General features: G+C 34.9%; 1 protein-coding gene across 1 annotated transcript in view; it reads left to right on the forward strand.

Moving 5' to 3' along the window:
* The window catches only part of RIMS1 (regulating synaptic membrane exocytosis 1), a 534,165-nt gene that overhangs the window by 222,029 nt on the left and 296,687 nt on the right, over positions 1–15,449 (forward strand). The window lies entirely within an intron of this gene.

Here is a 15,449-nt window from a genome sequence, read left to right on the forward strand (position 1 = left end):
ATTTTAATGCTTATTCCATTACTTTCAAGAACAAGAAATTCTCATGGGCTCTACATTGCTCAGCATGCATTAGATGCATACGCAGGTGATTTTAAACTTTATTGCAGGAGGGATGGAATGTAGTGACTTAGTGGAAATAACAGATCAAATTCAAATCAAGAGCTCAAAATATAATTACCTTTCTATATAACACAAGTAGCAGAGTTGTCATATTGAACACATTTTTCCCTTTTCTTTTTCCTCATGCATGGAAATCACACCTCAGGGAAGTCAAAGTCACTTTGAACTGTTATTAGCTGTAGAAACCATGGCGACGATTGTTGAGAAAACAGATTCAAGTGGGACTTCAGTCAGCTCTTCCTTTGTATACATACTGCACACCTTCTTCTGGTGTAAATTATAACTTACAGCTCATAAATTTCCAAATATGAGACTGAGGAAATGAGTATTTTGGGGTTAAGTGTATCAACTCAGTTGCTTGTGTTCAAATTTTTTAAAGCTTAAGTGATATATTGCAGTGCATGAATAATGTTAATCTGTGTTGTTAAATTTGATGCTAGTGTATGATCATTGTTTTTTTTTTCCTATGAAAAAGAGGTCAGGTTGAAAAATGATGTAGTCTATGTTCAATACATTTTTTAATTGTACTGTTGGTGGTATGTGGGATCATGATAGAGGATATTATTTTTATGCAGTTATATACTGTGTTAGCAAAAATATAAGATATCCACCTGTAGTTTCATGAATATTTTAATTTGGATCCTTCCACATGTGAATGTGGATAATTGTAAATTCCTTTGTAGACTAAAGGTATAAGTAAATAATGTATGATAAGTAAATATTTTAAAGAGTTGGTGGTAACACTGTAGCTATTCCTGTAGAGTTGGCAAGATTCACTGTCCCTTTGACAGCACTTCCTATAATGGTAGGCTATCTCTGCTTATTATCATTACAGACTGCATCGTCAGAATTCAGATGGATTTTATGGTTCTCAGAAAAAACAGTATAAACTGAAAAATACAATCACTTTCAATTGTTTTCTTCACTCTAATTAAAAAGCGTACCCTATTTTTAGGTACATAGTCATATTTCTTAAAAATCTTTTTAGTCAACTGAGGAAGTTCAGTGAATTGCCTTTCCACTCGATGGATACTGAAACCAGATCTTTGTCTTACTCATCTTCAAGAGAATAACCAACTATTAAGCAAAGTACTTGATTGCCAGTCCTTTCCTTATTCCTCTGAGCTCTATTTTTGATAGAAAAATTATAATCAATAGTTGTGTGTGTGTGTGTAGGTATGGAAAGAGAAATAAGGATGAATAAAAATGTTATGAAATAAGTCTTAATCTTGATCAATTTAATAATAAAGTACACTTGGTCTAAAATTGGTGAAATAAGATTATGCATTATGTGATATATAAATCAAAGGATAGCTAATTTATAATTATTGCCTTTACTAAGTCTAAGAAAATACTAACTGCTTTTACTATCCATCAATATTTTATTCTAAGATTTTCCCTTAGCACAAATCATATCTGCTAATGACCTGTGTTGTAGACTGGAGTGAGTATGCATACCTGGATTTGTTCCAAGTTCTTGTCTAGGTATGAGAGAATTGAAAGCAAAGATATAGACAGGGCAAGAATGGAAACAAAATTTATTCAATGACATTAAAGAGATTTCACACACTCAGAAATGAATGGGGAAACCTCTTCTTTGTGGAGAGAGGGAGTCTTCTGCCACTGCTGCTACCCCTGCTGCATGTTCACCCAAGTTCAAGTTGATCCCTTTATTCGGTAGGAGGTGTTGCCCTAACTGAATATACAGGGGACAGAATTTGAGCTGGTTCATGATCACGTCATGATCTCTGAGAAAGTTTCATAGCGTCTCCTTCCAGTGCTCAGAATACACGTGTTCAGCATGATGTCTTGTGCATTATGGAGCACGCTCAGAAGCATCATAAGAAAGAGAGCATGAGGGGGTGGGGTCTTAGCAGTGTGTGCACTAACTAGCTCCCCACCTAGCCCACATCACTTGCAAGATTGGGTACTTGTTCATAAATAAATTGTTTTCATAAAGAATACATTTGCAATAGGCACAAATGGTAGTTTAGAATAGGAAAGTATTTTGTACAAGTGCATACTCTCATTAGTAAAATTCTATTTTTTTCACTTCATTGAAAACCATCTTTTAAGCCTAAATACTTAGGGATACTGTAAAATTCCATTCCCTATAGTTGTTTAAATTGCTTTTATCTTTGTGTATTCTCTATTTGGTGGTAGCATATTGAATTTAGATAGCTCCCTTGATAACATTAGCTCTTTGCTTCCACAAAGCCAGCTGAATTGAATCCTCCAAATTCAATTTCTTTGGGATTTCCTATAACTTTTCATCAGTATTTATCTTTGTGGATGGTGATGACTTATTTATGAGTACAGCAACTAAAAAAAAGACTTACTATTTTTAGTTTATATGTATTTTCACAAAAGATGTGTCAGGCTTATAAGTTATGAATATTTAAAAATAAATTCCCCATTACTCTGAAAAATGGAACTGTATCATTTTCTGATTCTTTCAAAATGTGAATGCTGCCTATCTTTTAAAGATCATTGTGAAAGTTGATTTTTATACAAAAGCAATAGTTGATGCATTATGTTTACAGGGTCACAGTTTTGAAAGTTGGTTTTGAGAATTTTTTAGTGATGCTTGTTTTTAGAATTATGTTAAACTACACGTGAAGAAACTTTTTTTTAAAAGAAGAAGTATTAACTGTAGGGTGGAATCGGGTGGGATGAGAGAGTGTATTCTAAATTTGAAACTGACCTTATCACATATAAGGTATTATCTGTAGGATGATTGATTCTTAACAGTATAAAACTAATTCCTTCTCTTAAATACCAGGTGATGATTTTTTTCTTCTCAGTAGGATTAGATAAAGGCAAGCAAGTCAGTGGAATCATACCTATTTAAAAATGATTTTCATGATTGCATTAAATATTTTTATTAGGCAAAATCTTCTCAGAGATACCCATTTTTAGTCCAAGACAGTTTGAAGCGTGACATCATAATTTATAACCTTTAGTCTTTTGAAAAAGACATTATAGAATTTGTCTAGAATGACTTTTCTGTTTTCTTTATTTTTTAGGTGCTTTGATGAACTGGCAGAAATTCTCTTATAGATTCTTCCCAGGAAGACAATATAGACCAATATAGAAAATGTATAAATATATAAAAATAAGTCAATAAGAAAATTCAGGATATTGCAAGAGGAGAGCTTAAATTAAGCAGTTTGATTGATGAGATTTCTGTAGGTGTCTTTTCTGGTTTGTTGAGCTCACCTCATAGGGGAATAAGACATCAAGTTGAAAATTTTTTTTATGTAAGATAATTCAGAAACCTAAGATTTTTTTTTAATTAAAATCTGTTTTCTGAAGTTGATACACTGTGTTTAACTCTAAATCTCTTGCATTCAGCATTGATGCTCTGGCAATTTTGCAATACTTAACCGTTATTAGGAAGTTTGGAGTCTTGGTTAGTCTTAGTTTTGTTTCCCACTCCCCAACCCCCCGCCCCATCTTCTTTAATACAATATAATACCCATTTCAGAAAATCATAATTTTTCAAATCCTTGTTAAACAAGGATCTGTAGAAGGACTAAGGGGGGCTACACAAGTGTATAGAAAATTAGCCTTTTCTAGTAAAAGGAAAGGCCATGGTAGGAACAGTTTTCACTAAGAGGAGGACCACAGTATAGCTTCCTGATGTTTTGTAAATGTAGTTTGTCATGTCTCTTGTTTAAACACCTATAAGTGGAACTTATGGGTCATATAATGACTCTGTGTTTAACATTAAGGAACTGCAAAACTTTCCCCAAGCAATTGCACAACAATGAATCAGGGTTGCATCTTTTCCACATCTGTCAATTCCTGTTTTGTCTGTCTTGATTGATAGACACCATGTTGCATGTAAAAGTGAAATGGTATCTTCTTCTCATTTTCGTAAAGGTATGTTAAAGCTGAAGTTATCAAACAAGTTTGATATATCTCCAGTGATTTACTTTCTGTCATATAAAATTTGTGCTTCTAAGTTAGCAATTTTTTGTGAATAAGTACTTCTGAAAGGCTACCAAATTGGAAGTGTTAGAAACCATATCTTTCCTAAGAATTCTTTGTTTCTCTGTTAGAATTATATAGTATTTATTAATCTATATTTCGATCAGAATCAATGGAATATGAAATTTAATATAACAGAATATACTATTTGGGCTAACTGCTTATAGAAATAAGAAAAAAAATTTAAAAATATGTATTTTCATTTATGTGAAAGGTAGTCAGACAGACAAAGATCTTCCATCCATTGGTTTAATCCACAAATGATTGGGAACAGCTTGGGCCTGGGCCCAATGGAAGCCAGGAACCTGGAACTCAATCCTGATCCCCTCTGTGGATGGCAGGTACCCAAGTACTTAAATCAGCTCTCGCTGCCTCCCAGGGCGCACGTTAACAGGAAACTGGAGTTGGAATTGGGACTCTGTTATGGAACACAGGTGTCCCAAGAGACATCAACTGCTATGCCAAATGCCTGCCCCCAAAAAAGCAGTTTTTATGAGTCACTGAAATTTTTTAAACAGAGAAAGAGAACTAGCAGCTTCAAGTTTACCTCTCAGCCATATGTCTAAAATTAACACACAAAATTAAGCCTATACCTTAAAAGGCTGTTCCTTTATGGTGTGAGCTATTTTATATAGACACACATAAAGACTAACAGCCAGACATTCTTTCAGTAGCCTTTCAACTTTCAATTTATTGCTGATGTCTGCCATCCAACAGATTTCATCATCAGATTCCTCATCATTACTACCATTACTGTAGATAATATTATGGTCATAAGCCTATTTAGCCTTGCAGTTTAGCCATTCTAGCTCTCTTATAGTTGCCACTTAGAAGGTGTATCTTTTTCCCCCTCCTTTCCTTTTACTCCTGTAGTTACCTTTCAGTACAAAATAATGTCTGCTGCAGATGTATCACACTTGAGTCTTGTGTTTTATTTTTGTTTTTTGCTTGTTGTTTTCTTTCATTTTATCTAGTCTAAAAATCTCTGCCTTAGGTTTGGATTCTTTAACTCAGTTGTATTCTCTTATTATTGCTATAATTTATTTAATTTTATTTCTTCCCATTGTTTACTTCTCTGTTCCAAATTTCTTGCTGCCTTTTGCATTAAATGAGAATTTTCTGTCAAATTTTGGTTCTTTCAGTGATTTACTCACTGTAATTATTCAGTTATTTTCTTAATAGCTTTAGAGTTTTCAATATACAGCTTATAATCTATTTCATATTTACACTATGTTAATCCCATTGAGAAATAGCAATGTGAATTCTATATAGCTCTAGAGCCTGGTACCTTTTTCTGTGCTGTTATTTTTATATTTTTTCATGTCTATATAATAATAAGACCAATAATGTAGTTATAATTCTTACTTTACATATATTTATGCCTTTTTAAAGAAGCTGAAAAAAGAAATGAGAGCAAGCATATATTTTTAGGGTCTGTTTTATTAATATTCATATTTACTACTTTTGGTTCTCTTCATTTCTTCCTGTGGATTCAAGTTACCATCTGGTGTCATTTCCTTGCTTAACACAATATTACTTCCACCCACTTCCTTTGTGCTATTATTGTCAAATATATTCAATTTTTATGTCATATTCTCAACGGTACTATCATGGGAATATTGTCTTATACAATTTTTTAAAAATATTTTAGGAGAACAAAGGAAGAGAAATATGAAATTTACTTTTCTACTTACCGATATAATTATTTTTACTGGTGTTGTTTGTCTATGTGGATTCATATTACTGTCAAGTATTACTTTCAACATCAAGAACTTGTTTAACATTTATTTAAGATGGGTCTTCTATAAATTATTATAATTATTACCAGCTTTTGTTTATCTTGTAATGTCTTTATTTCACCTTTGTTTTTGAAAGATTGCTTTTCTGAGTATAAGACTGCTTAGTGATATCTTTTCCCCCCTTTGAACATAGGGAATCATCCCACTGCCTTCTATCCCTGGTTGCTTATAATAAGATATTGGCTGTTTGCCTTATTAAGTTTCTGCAGTACACCTTGAATCACTTGTATCATGCCTTTATTAAGAATTTCTCTTTGTCTTTCAATAATGACAAGGATGTGAATGCATCTGGATAAGAATCACTTTGTGTTCCTCCAAACTGGAGGATGTTGAGTTACTTAGTATGTATATTACAGGTTTCCATCATTTTTAGAATTTTTCAGTCGTTGTAGTAAATCTGGAGACTTATCCCTAACCCCATTCATGGGACGTGGTTTAGTTTGGTTTGGGTTGGTTGTATATTGGCTTCTACATTTGTTTACAGAGATGGCTGTACTATTTCAATGAAGTCTCTCCCTTCAGTGAACAGCCTCTGATGATTATTGCTCTCAGGCTCAGCCTGGGCTTCATAGATCACTCTGATCATCTCATTAGGGAAACAGTAATTTTAACCAAGCTGTCTCTGGCTGTTTCACTCTTTTCCTCTTTCCCCTGTTGAATTTGCATCTGTTCTGACATCAACTGTCAGCCTCAACCAATTGCTTGGCAGATTATTATATTGTTTTCAATAATATGCTGGTGTGTCAATTTCCCAGTAGTCTGATTCAATTAAATATTGGATCCTTTGCATTGTTAAACTTTGAAGCAGTTTTTTAAAAATAATTTATTTTGTATTAATATAAAGCAGGCAAATTTTATGTAGTTCATAGATAAAATTCTAAGAATATAATGGTATTTTGCTCCCTCCTTTCTTCCCCCCAAACCTCTCTCCCTCCTTCTGTTCTCCTTTACTTATTTAATTTTTGTGATAACATATTTTTAATTTAATTTCTAGTTAACAATCTCAATGCTGCTTTAAATAAAGAATTAAGCAAGCAAGTAGTAGAAAGACCACTGCTCAATAGGAATACAGGAGCTATAAACAATAATCAAATGCCAAGGTGCCAATTTCACTTACATACTTTTTTCAACTTATAGTTGGCTACCACAAATAAGAGAAAACATTTGGTATTTGTCTTTTTCCGTCTGGTTTATTTCACTAAGCATAATGGCCTCCAGTTATATCTGTTTTGCTATGGCTGAGTAGTATTCCACCATGGATATAGGCACCATGTTCTTTATCCAGTCATCAGCTGATAGATATCTAGGATGATTCCATAGCTTAGTTATTGTGAATTGAGCTGCTATAAACATGATGGTACAGATAACTCTTTCATACTCTGATTTAATTGTTCTTGGGTATATTCCCAGGAGTGGGATGACTAGGTCATATGGTAGATTTATTTTCAGATTTCTGAGGAATCTCCATACTGTGTAGTTGTAGTTCACATTCCCACCAAAAGTGTATTAGGGTTCCTGTTGCTCCACATCCTTGTCAGCACTTGTTATGTTTTGGTTTTTGGATGATAACCATTCTACAGGGGTGAGCTGTTGTATGCATTTTATTTGCATTTCCCCAATGGCTGGTGATCTTGAGCATTTTTCATTATATGCTGGCCTTTTGTATTGCATCTGTTGAAAAATGCCTATTCATGTTCTTTGGCCATTTCTTCACTGGATTATTTGGTTGTTTTTGAGTTTCTCGAAGTCCTTATGTATTCTAGATATAAATTCTTTATCGGATGCATAGTCTGCAAATACTTTCTCCTATTTTATTGCTTCTTCTTTGTTGAGTGGTTCCTTTGCTGCATGGAAGCTTCTTAGCTTGATGTAATCTCAGTTGTCTTTTTACTTTTATTGCCTGCTCCTGGAGTCTTATCCAAGAAGTCTTTGCTGTAGCCAATGTTTTGCAGCACTTTCCCTATATTTCCTCTAGTAATTTGATGATTTGAGGTCTTAGGTTTAGATCTATGATCTATTGTGAGTTGATTTTTAGGTAGGGTGTAAAGTAGGGGTCTTGTTTCATACTTCTACATGCAGAGATCCAATTTTCCCAGCACCATTTGTTAAAGAGACTGTCCTTTCTCTAGGAAGTTTTTAGCTCATTTGTCAAAGAGAAGTTGGTTGTAGATACATGGAATAATTTCTGGGATTTTTATGCTGTTTCATTGGTCCACATGAATCTTGCTCTAATTTTAGACTCTTTTTAGCTGGATGTCTTTTTGTTTATTTTGTTAAACTTCCAGCTTTTCTACAGTTTTCATTTGTTGCCATTGTGGAGTTATCATTCTCTTCTCAGTCACCAAAAAAAATCTCTATTGTTTTTGAATGAATGCTGTACTTGAAATTTTCCAACCTCTGTTCCAAATAGTCGGTTTCTTTAGAAAAGCTACAGAGCTATCATCTGCCTCTCTTTCTGATCTGTACCTCTGCATTACTCAGATAGGCACAACTCAAATAGAATACCCTGATCCATGAATGGACCACTGGATAGAATCAGTATCTCCTGTTCATCCTTGCTTGCTTTTCCTGGTACAGAACCTCCACCCTACAGAAAGCTGGGGCAAGTAATATTAGAGTCCAGTATTCTTGCCTTCCTACACTACTTGAAGTGGAACTCCAATTGGGAGCCAGTGGAAAATGGAATCTTCCAAACACTCATTTCCATTAACCTACAGTAGAGCTTCTGGAGCAATAAAGATTCTATAAATGGGGATCAGAAATGTTGATAGTCTTCCTGCATGCAGTTACTGGTCCTTTACTGGGAACTGGTGAGAGAGTGCCCATGTTCTCAGCTGTACCCAACAAAAACCCAGAAGAATGCCATCTTGCTGAGCCAAAGGGGAGAAGAAGGGTAGCTGATTGTGCTTCAGTTGAAAAAGACTCTTACTGTTCTTCCAGAAATTTAAGAGTTTCTTTAATTTATGTTTCTCCCATCTACCATATACCCTTCAGACAAGAGACTTCAATTGATTGTTTTATGAAATCCTTTTTTTTATCAGTTGTGATTCTTTTGCTAAGAAAGGGGATTCACATAATCATTCTAGAAGAGATACTGAAATAGAATCATCATAATACTCTGTTCATTCATACATTCACTTATTAATTCATTTGTTCATTTTTATTAATTTTTTACTTGTAGGTTTTTCTGCCAGCAAGAGTCTCCTATGTATGTGATTATTTTTTCAATCAAAATTATTATCAATCTTTACAGTAAATGAAATTTTGAAAGCAATGCCGGATATTATTTTTCTATTCAACTTAATGTAAAAGTTATTTGGTATTCAGGACAAATCAATTATATTTAATAACTAAGCTAGCTTTTGCTTAACCAAGCAAAGCAGCCACCAAAGTTAACTATGATAATTAAGAGAAAAGTTTATTCTCTTGGTAACATGCTCAGGCATTCATTTGCTTATTTCTGAGACTTTTTAATCCTAGTTTATCATAAAATCATTAGGTTCAATGGTCAATATAGAATTATTTTCTTCTGCCGGCGCCACGGCTCACTAGGCTAATCCTCCACCTTGCGGCGCCGGCACACCAGGTTCTAGTCCCGGTCGGGGCACCGGATTCTGTCCCAGTTGCCCCTCTTCCAGGCCAGCTCTCTGCTGTGGCCAGGGAGTGCAGTGGAGGATGGCCCAAGTCCTTGGTAGCTTTTCCAGTTCAAGAAGAGCTGTTTACCAAAGGCCAGCGGCAACTCAAATGCCATCCCCATGTAGAGTGCTCCCTACACATCTCGGGCAGAATTACTGGTTTTTACATCCTTTATACTTCTTCACTGTAACATATTCCATTTTGATTTATGAGTTTCTTGCAAGTATGCGAAGAATAAATACACCCCAGAAAACTCAATGATGAATACATCACTTGACATATGATGTCTGTCCAATTCACATTTTTGGGAAAATGTTAATTAAATGAGAAAAGAAATAGGTTCTCTTTAACTCTGATGTTTTATGTACACATTAAATGCTAACACAGGGCCGGCAACATGGCTCATTTGGTTAATCCTCCACCTGCGGTGCTGGCATCCCATATGGGCGCCAGGTTCTGGTCCTGGTTGCTCCTCTTCCAGTCCAGCTCTCTGCTGTGGCCCAGGAAGGCAGTGGAGGATGGCCCAAGTGCTTGGGCCCTTGCATCCACATAGGAGATCAGGAGGAAGCACCTGGCTCCTGGCTTCAGATCAGGCTAGCTCCAGCCATAGCAGCCATTTGGGGGGTGAACCAACGGGAGGATGACTTTTCTCTTTGTCTTTTTCTCTCACTGTCTAACTCTGTCAAATAAAAGAAAAAAGTTAATACAGGTAGCTGAAGCAAATCGTTCCTAGAAACTAGATAATGCTTATTAAGCATTTTATTATCAAATACATGACAAAGATTATCAAATAAATGACAAGATCTAGTCTCTACGCAGTGTATATCAGAATTTCCACAATTGCCGGTACATTTTTTGTTGTCAGTTCAGTTATTCAGCCTAGACCATCACCATTGAACTATTTATTCATCAACACTGTCACCTTAGTTAGGCTTTTATTTATAAATTTACCAAGATAATCCATGCTCTTTTGTTCTTTCAGAGTTTCTTGTTCTTATGGAGATTTAGGAACTAAAAGACTATCCTCTTCTCCTTAATGTGTGTTCACTATAAGGAAATAGATCTCATTTTCCCATCTGTGCCTGACTTTTTTCTCTGTTTGCTTTATTGTCAGATTTTGGTGAAGAGTAAAAGTTGTAATATTAAGATCAATTGTTGGATATGGTATAGAAAACTTAATAAGAATTTTAGTTAATAAACTAAGAAATTATATATTTGTAATGAACACATATTCTGTTTCTATCTCAAAAGTATTGTTTAGAAAGAAAAATAATTTTGATGTATCTGTTTTGGGTATATTTAACATTTCTTTGTTTTAAAAATTAAAAAAAAAAAGATTTTATAGCCATGGCTCGTTATCAGTGTCTCACCAATGCTACTTACTTCATTGTGTATTCTTTTCACCTGAAGTCATATGTCTTTAGTTAATTGTTTCCTTGAGCATTGTTTCATACCTGTTGAGTAGATCTTCTCCTTTCTATGTGTTTTAAATTTCTTGTATGTATCTTCTCATATTTTTCTCAGCATCTTCACTGCCTTCCATTACTAATATTTTTCAGAGTCTTAAAGCTATTCTTACCTGATTATCCTTCCAGGTGAAGTTTGAATGAGACAACAAGCTTTTCTGGTATCAGGTTCTGTTTTCACAGAAGAAATGTCTCTCAAAACTCCATAAGAGCACGAATTGTAGTTTTTCTTTTTATTGTTTTCCACTGATTTCTTGTAATAATGTATGTTTCTAGACAAATGTTTGTCTTGATTCCTCATAAAAGCCTTACTTTTTTCCAATGTAATTTTCATTTATTGAAAGATCCTTTCATATTTGCACAGTTTTATATTTCTCCATAGTACTTCTTCCTTGAGAAAATTCCTTCCTTCTCCTTCCTCCCTCCCTCCCTCCCTCCCTCCCTCCTTCCTTCCTTCCTTCCTTCCTTCCTTTCAAGTTTGGGCTTTGTTGAGACAGAGATTTTGTTTTATTTGCATTATTCTCTCCCAAAAAGATGCAGTCAAAAAACTTGTGATGAATATTGAGAAGTGAGTGAGTGACATCTGGGTCTGTGGAGTCAGCTTCACATTAGCAGGACAAAACACCACTTCTCAATTGGCACAATCCTCCTACCTTGAAAATTCCACAGGACAAAGTTCTGCTGTCCTAACTGTGCCAGACTTAACCTTGGGACAGTGACGAATGGAATGGAACATTCAGCTTCAGCGCAGGGTGCAGAACCATGCCAGTTATGAAAGGCTTTTTCTACCTTCTCCAGCAGCATCCTAGTCTCTCCTAGTTCTAGGACCATGTGTTACTTATATTAGGTATCTCTGGAGTCTACGTTTACTTCCCAGGGTTCCCTGTGTCTGCGTTAAATCATGAACTAACCACTGTTTTACTCGGGCTGATTCTTATTTGTACTATAGCTTCAAAACAGAACCACTAGAACCTTATTTAACTACTGTATGGATCTGTCTCCTCAAACCTCTGACCTCTGATATTGCTATCTCTGCTGTCCTCAATTTGCATGGAATAAGAGCAAAGTTTGGTCCTTCTCTTCCTCATACAAGGTGTTAATTGAGTGTTACTTGAGATTCGCAGAATTAAAGGCTGCCACATACTCTTCTATTTAAGTATGTCCAAATATAAACCAGCCTCAGTACTGAATGGTATATGCTTGATAGATAGGCTCAGATAGCATTAATGTTTGAACCATTCATTCAAGTTTTCTCATCTAATTCTCTAATTCTGTCCAATGAATGCCTCTTAATCATACATTACTTGATCAGTACTTTATTATCAATTGTAATGGATTACTTCAATTCATAATATTGATAAGCATATGAGTTTGGTTGAAATTCAGATACTTAAAAGTACTACATTTTCTTAGGCATACATAACATAGCATATTATTGACAAATTAAGGTACTTGTATTAGAGATAAATTTCAACCATTATTTTTTAAAAGTTCCAGATACCTAATGTAAATAGTTTTTGGCATCTTTTAAAGGTAAAATAAATGTATAATATCAAGATGATGAGTTTTCAGAGTAATTACATTTGTTACATTTATTTCAAATTGTCTTTATATAGCCTTTACCATTCTTTAAATGTTTATCCCAACTTACTTTTAGTTAATGCATTATAAAATATTTTTAGTAAACAGAATATTTTATGCTAGCATAATATTATTCCATACTGTGTGCTTTGTGATCTTAAAACTATTTGCAGAAGTTATTCCTTTTTATTTCAGAAAACTAAAATGCTGTAATTCGACTATTTACATTGACTGTAGCAAATATCATCTCTTACTACTCTCTCTGGTATTAATGTCATTTAATTAAAGTATAGAATTCCTACAACTGCAGCTGGGGGACTGCTCGTATCCTTTCTTTCTTGGACTATAATTGGAACCTGATCTTTTTGTTTTCCTTTACAGAAAACCTCAAAGTATTATCTTTAAAATATGTTTTATTTATTGTCATACAGATATACATGTTTAAACATATTTTAGGGCCCGGTGCCATGGCTCGCTTGGTTAATCCTCCACCTGTGGCGCCGGCATCCCATTTGGACGCTGGGTCCTAGTCCCGCTCCTCTTTTAGTCCAGCTCTCTGCTGTGGCCCGGGAGGGCAGTGGAGGATGGCCCAAGTGCTTGGGCCCCTGCACCTGCATGGGAGACCAGGAGGAAGCACCTGGCTCCTGGCTTCGGATCGGCGCAGCACCAGCCATAGCGGCCATTTGGGGGGTGAACCAACAGAAGGAAGACCTTTCTCTCTGTCTCTCTCTCTCACTGTCTGTAACTCTACTTGTCAAATAAATAAAAAAAATAAGTAAGTAAATAAATAGAAATAAATAAACATATTTTAAAACTAGAGAATATAGCTAGCAGAAGTAATTTTTAATGATAGAATAAATCATCATCTCAGTATAATTTTGTTTAGGAATTGTGTTTTTTTTTTTTTACTACTACTTAATGTAATTTCTTTTTTTAAAAAAGCTTTATTTATTTGAAAGGCAGAGTTACAGAGAGGCAGAGACAGAGACACAGAGAGAGAGAGAGAGAGATCTTCCATCTGCTGGTTCACTCCCCAAATGCTACAGAGGCCGGAGCCAAGAAGTCAGGAGCCAGAAACTTCTTCCAGGTCTCCCACAGGGGTACAGGAGCCCAAGAACTTGGGCCATCTTGTACTGCGTTCCCAGGTCATAGCAGAGAGCTAGATCAGAAGTGGAGCAGTCGGGACTCAAACTGGTGCCCATATGAGATGCTGGCACTGCAGGCAGTGGCTTTACCCGCTATGCCGCATTGCCAGCCCCTACTTAATGTAATTTCTTGTGGAGTTGCTGAAGCAGTTAGAGCATAGTGAGGCGCACTGAAATGAATGCCGGATTCATCTCTAGCACAAATCCAACCCATATTCCAGGGACTGGCAACTCACTTGTACTCTCTCTCCATCAAGTCTTGAAATGGAAATGAAAGGTACTCAATAGTAATTCCTCTGAAGCTTGGCTTAGACTTGGGAGGATATTTATTAGGTTTGTGACAGAACTCATCAAAATGTGACAGTACAGTTGTTAGAGAGGGGATATTGTCGCATCATAAATTAATTCTGAATGGCAGTCAAGATGTAACAAAAAAGGAGATGAATGAGAACTAGATCATAAAACCATTGTAAGAACCAAAGGAAACTGGGAGTAGACCTCAGGCAGCATTATTATAAGTGTTACAAATTGATGTAACGTGAAATGCATGTCCAAGAATTTATAAGCACATGATTTGGTTTTTGCAATCTCCAAATAATTATACTTCAGTAATTATTTTAATCATTTGACTCTCCTTACTCTTTTTTTTTTAAATCTTTTTTTATAGAAATGCTTTTTTCAAGAGACAAGATAGTAAATAGTTTAGGGTTTAGATCTGCCATTACTGTAGGAAAGCAGCTATGGACGAGATAAAGGAGGATGTGACTGTGATCCAATATAACTTCACTGAAGGCCACTGAAATTTTATATAATTTTCATGTGTAATGAAATATTACTAATATTTTGATTTCCTATTTTGTTGTCAAAGGTTTATAACTGCTATTCTTAGTTTCTGGGCCATACAAAATAGATGGCAAGCAGGCATGGACTACAAACTGCAAATCGCTGGCCTCTGCTGTGGTTCAGTAGCTCTGTGTTGTGATCAGCACCATCAGTCAGTCCTAAGTGAAGTGAAAGGAGCAAGGGGGTCTCATGGCATTATTAATTTTCCCATTTTCCATTTATTAATAGTGTTTGTGTGTGATACATTTTCTATCAGTTGTGACAAAGAATTAGAAAAATACATATATAATAAAATATTTGATACATTTATCACATTAAATGTATACAATAGTGACATAATGCAATAATTTTAAAATATATAATGTATTATACAATTAAAGAAATTATGTGACTATATATCTGTATATATATATATATATATATTTAGCTATAATTCATTTTGTTACAGCATAGATTCCTCAATGTGTTGTTCAACTGGGGCTTCATTTTGTTAATATTAGAAATTTTCTTAAGGATGGTGTGCATCTTTTAAAATCAAATGTGTTATTAGCAATTGATAAATGATGACTTAATATCTAGTCATCAACAAATATGGGCTTTTTCTTTTGATAAAACTAAGACATGTATATCTTATAAAAAACAAAATACAAATTTATTTCCTTAATAACACAGTCTTTATAATGCAGATCCCTGACTTTCACTCTTAAATTATTAGAATTATTTACAAATACATAAATTGAGATACACTGAAAATTAGAAAGGGAGGAAGTGAAGGAGTCTTCCTGTGTATCTACAAAGAACTATCTTTAAAATTCTAGAGTACTGGGGTTGGTGTTGTGGACCAGTGTGTTAGGTCACCACTCGTG

Source organism: Lepus europaeus, chromosome 3, assembly GCF_033115175.1.
Source record: "Lepus europaeus isolate LE1 chromosome 3, mLepTim1.pri, whole genome shotgun sequence".
Classification (NCBI taxonomy): Eukaryota; Metazoa; Chordata; class Mammalia; order Lagomorpha; family Leporidae; genus Lepus; species Lepus europaeus.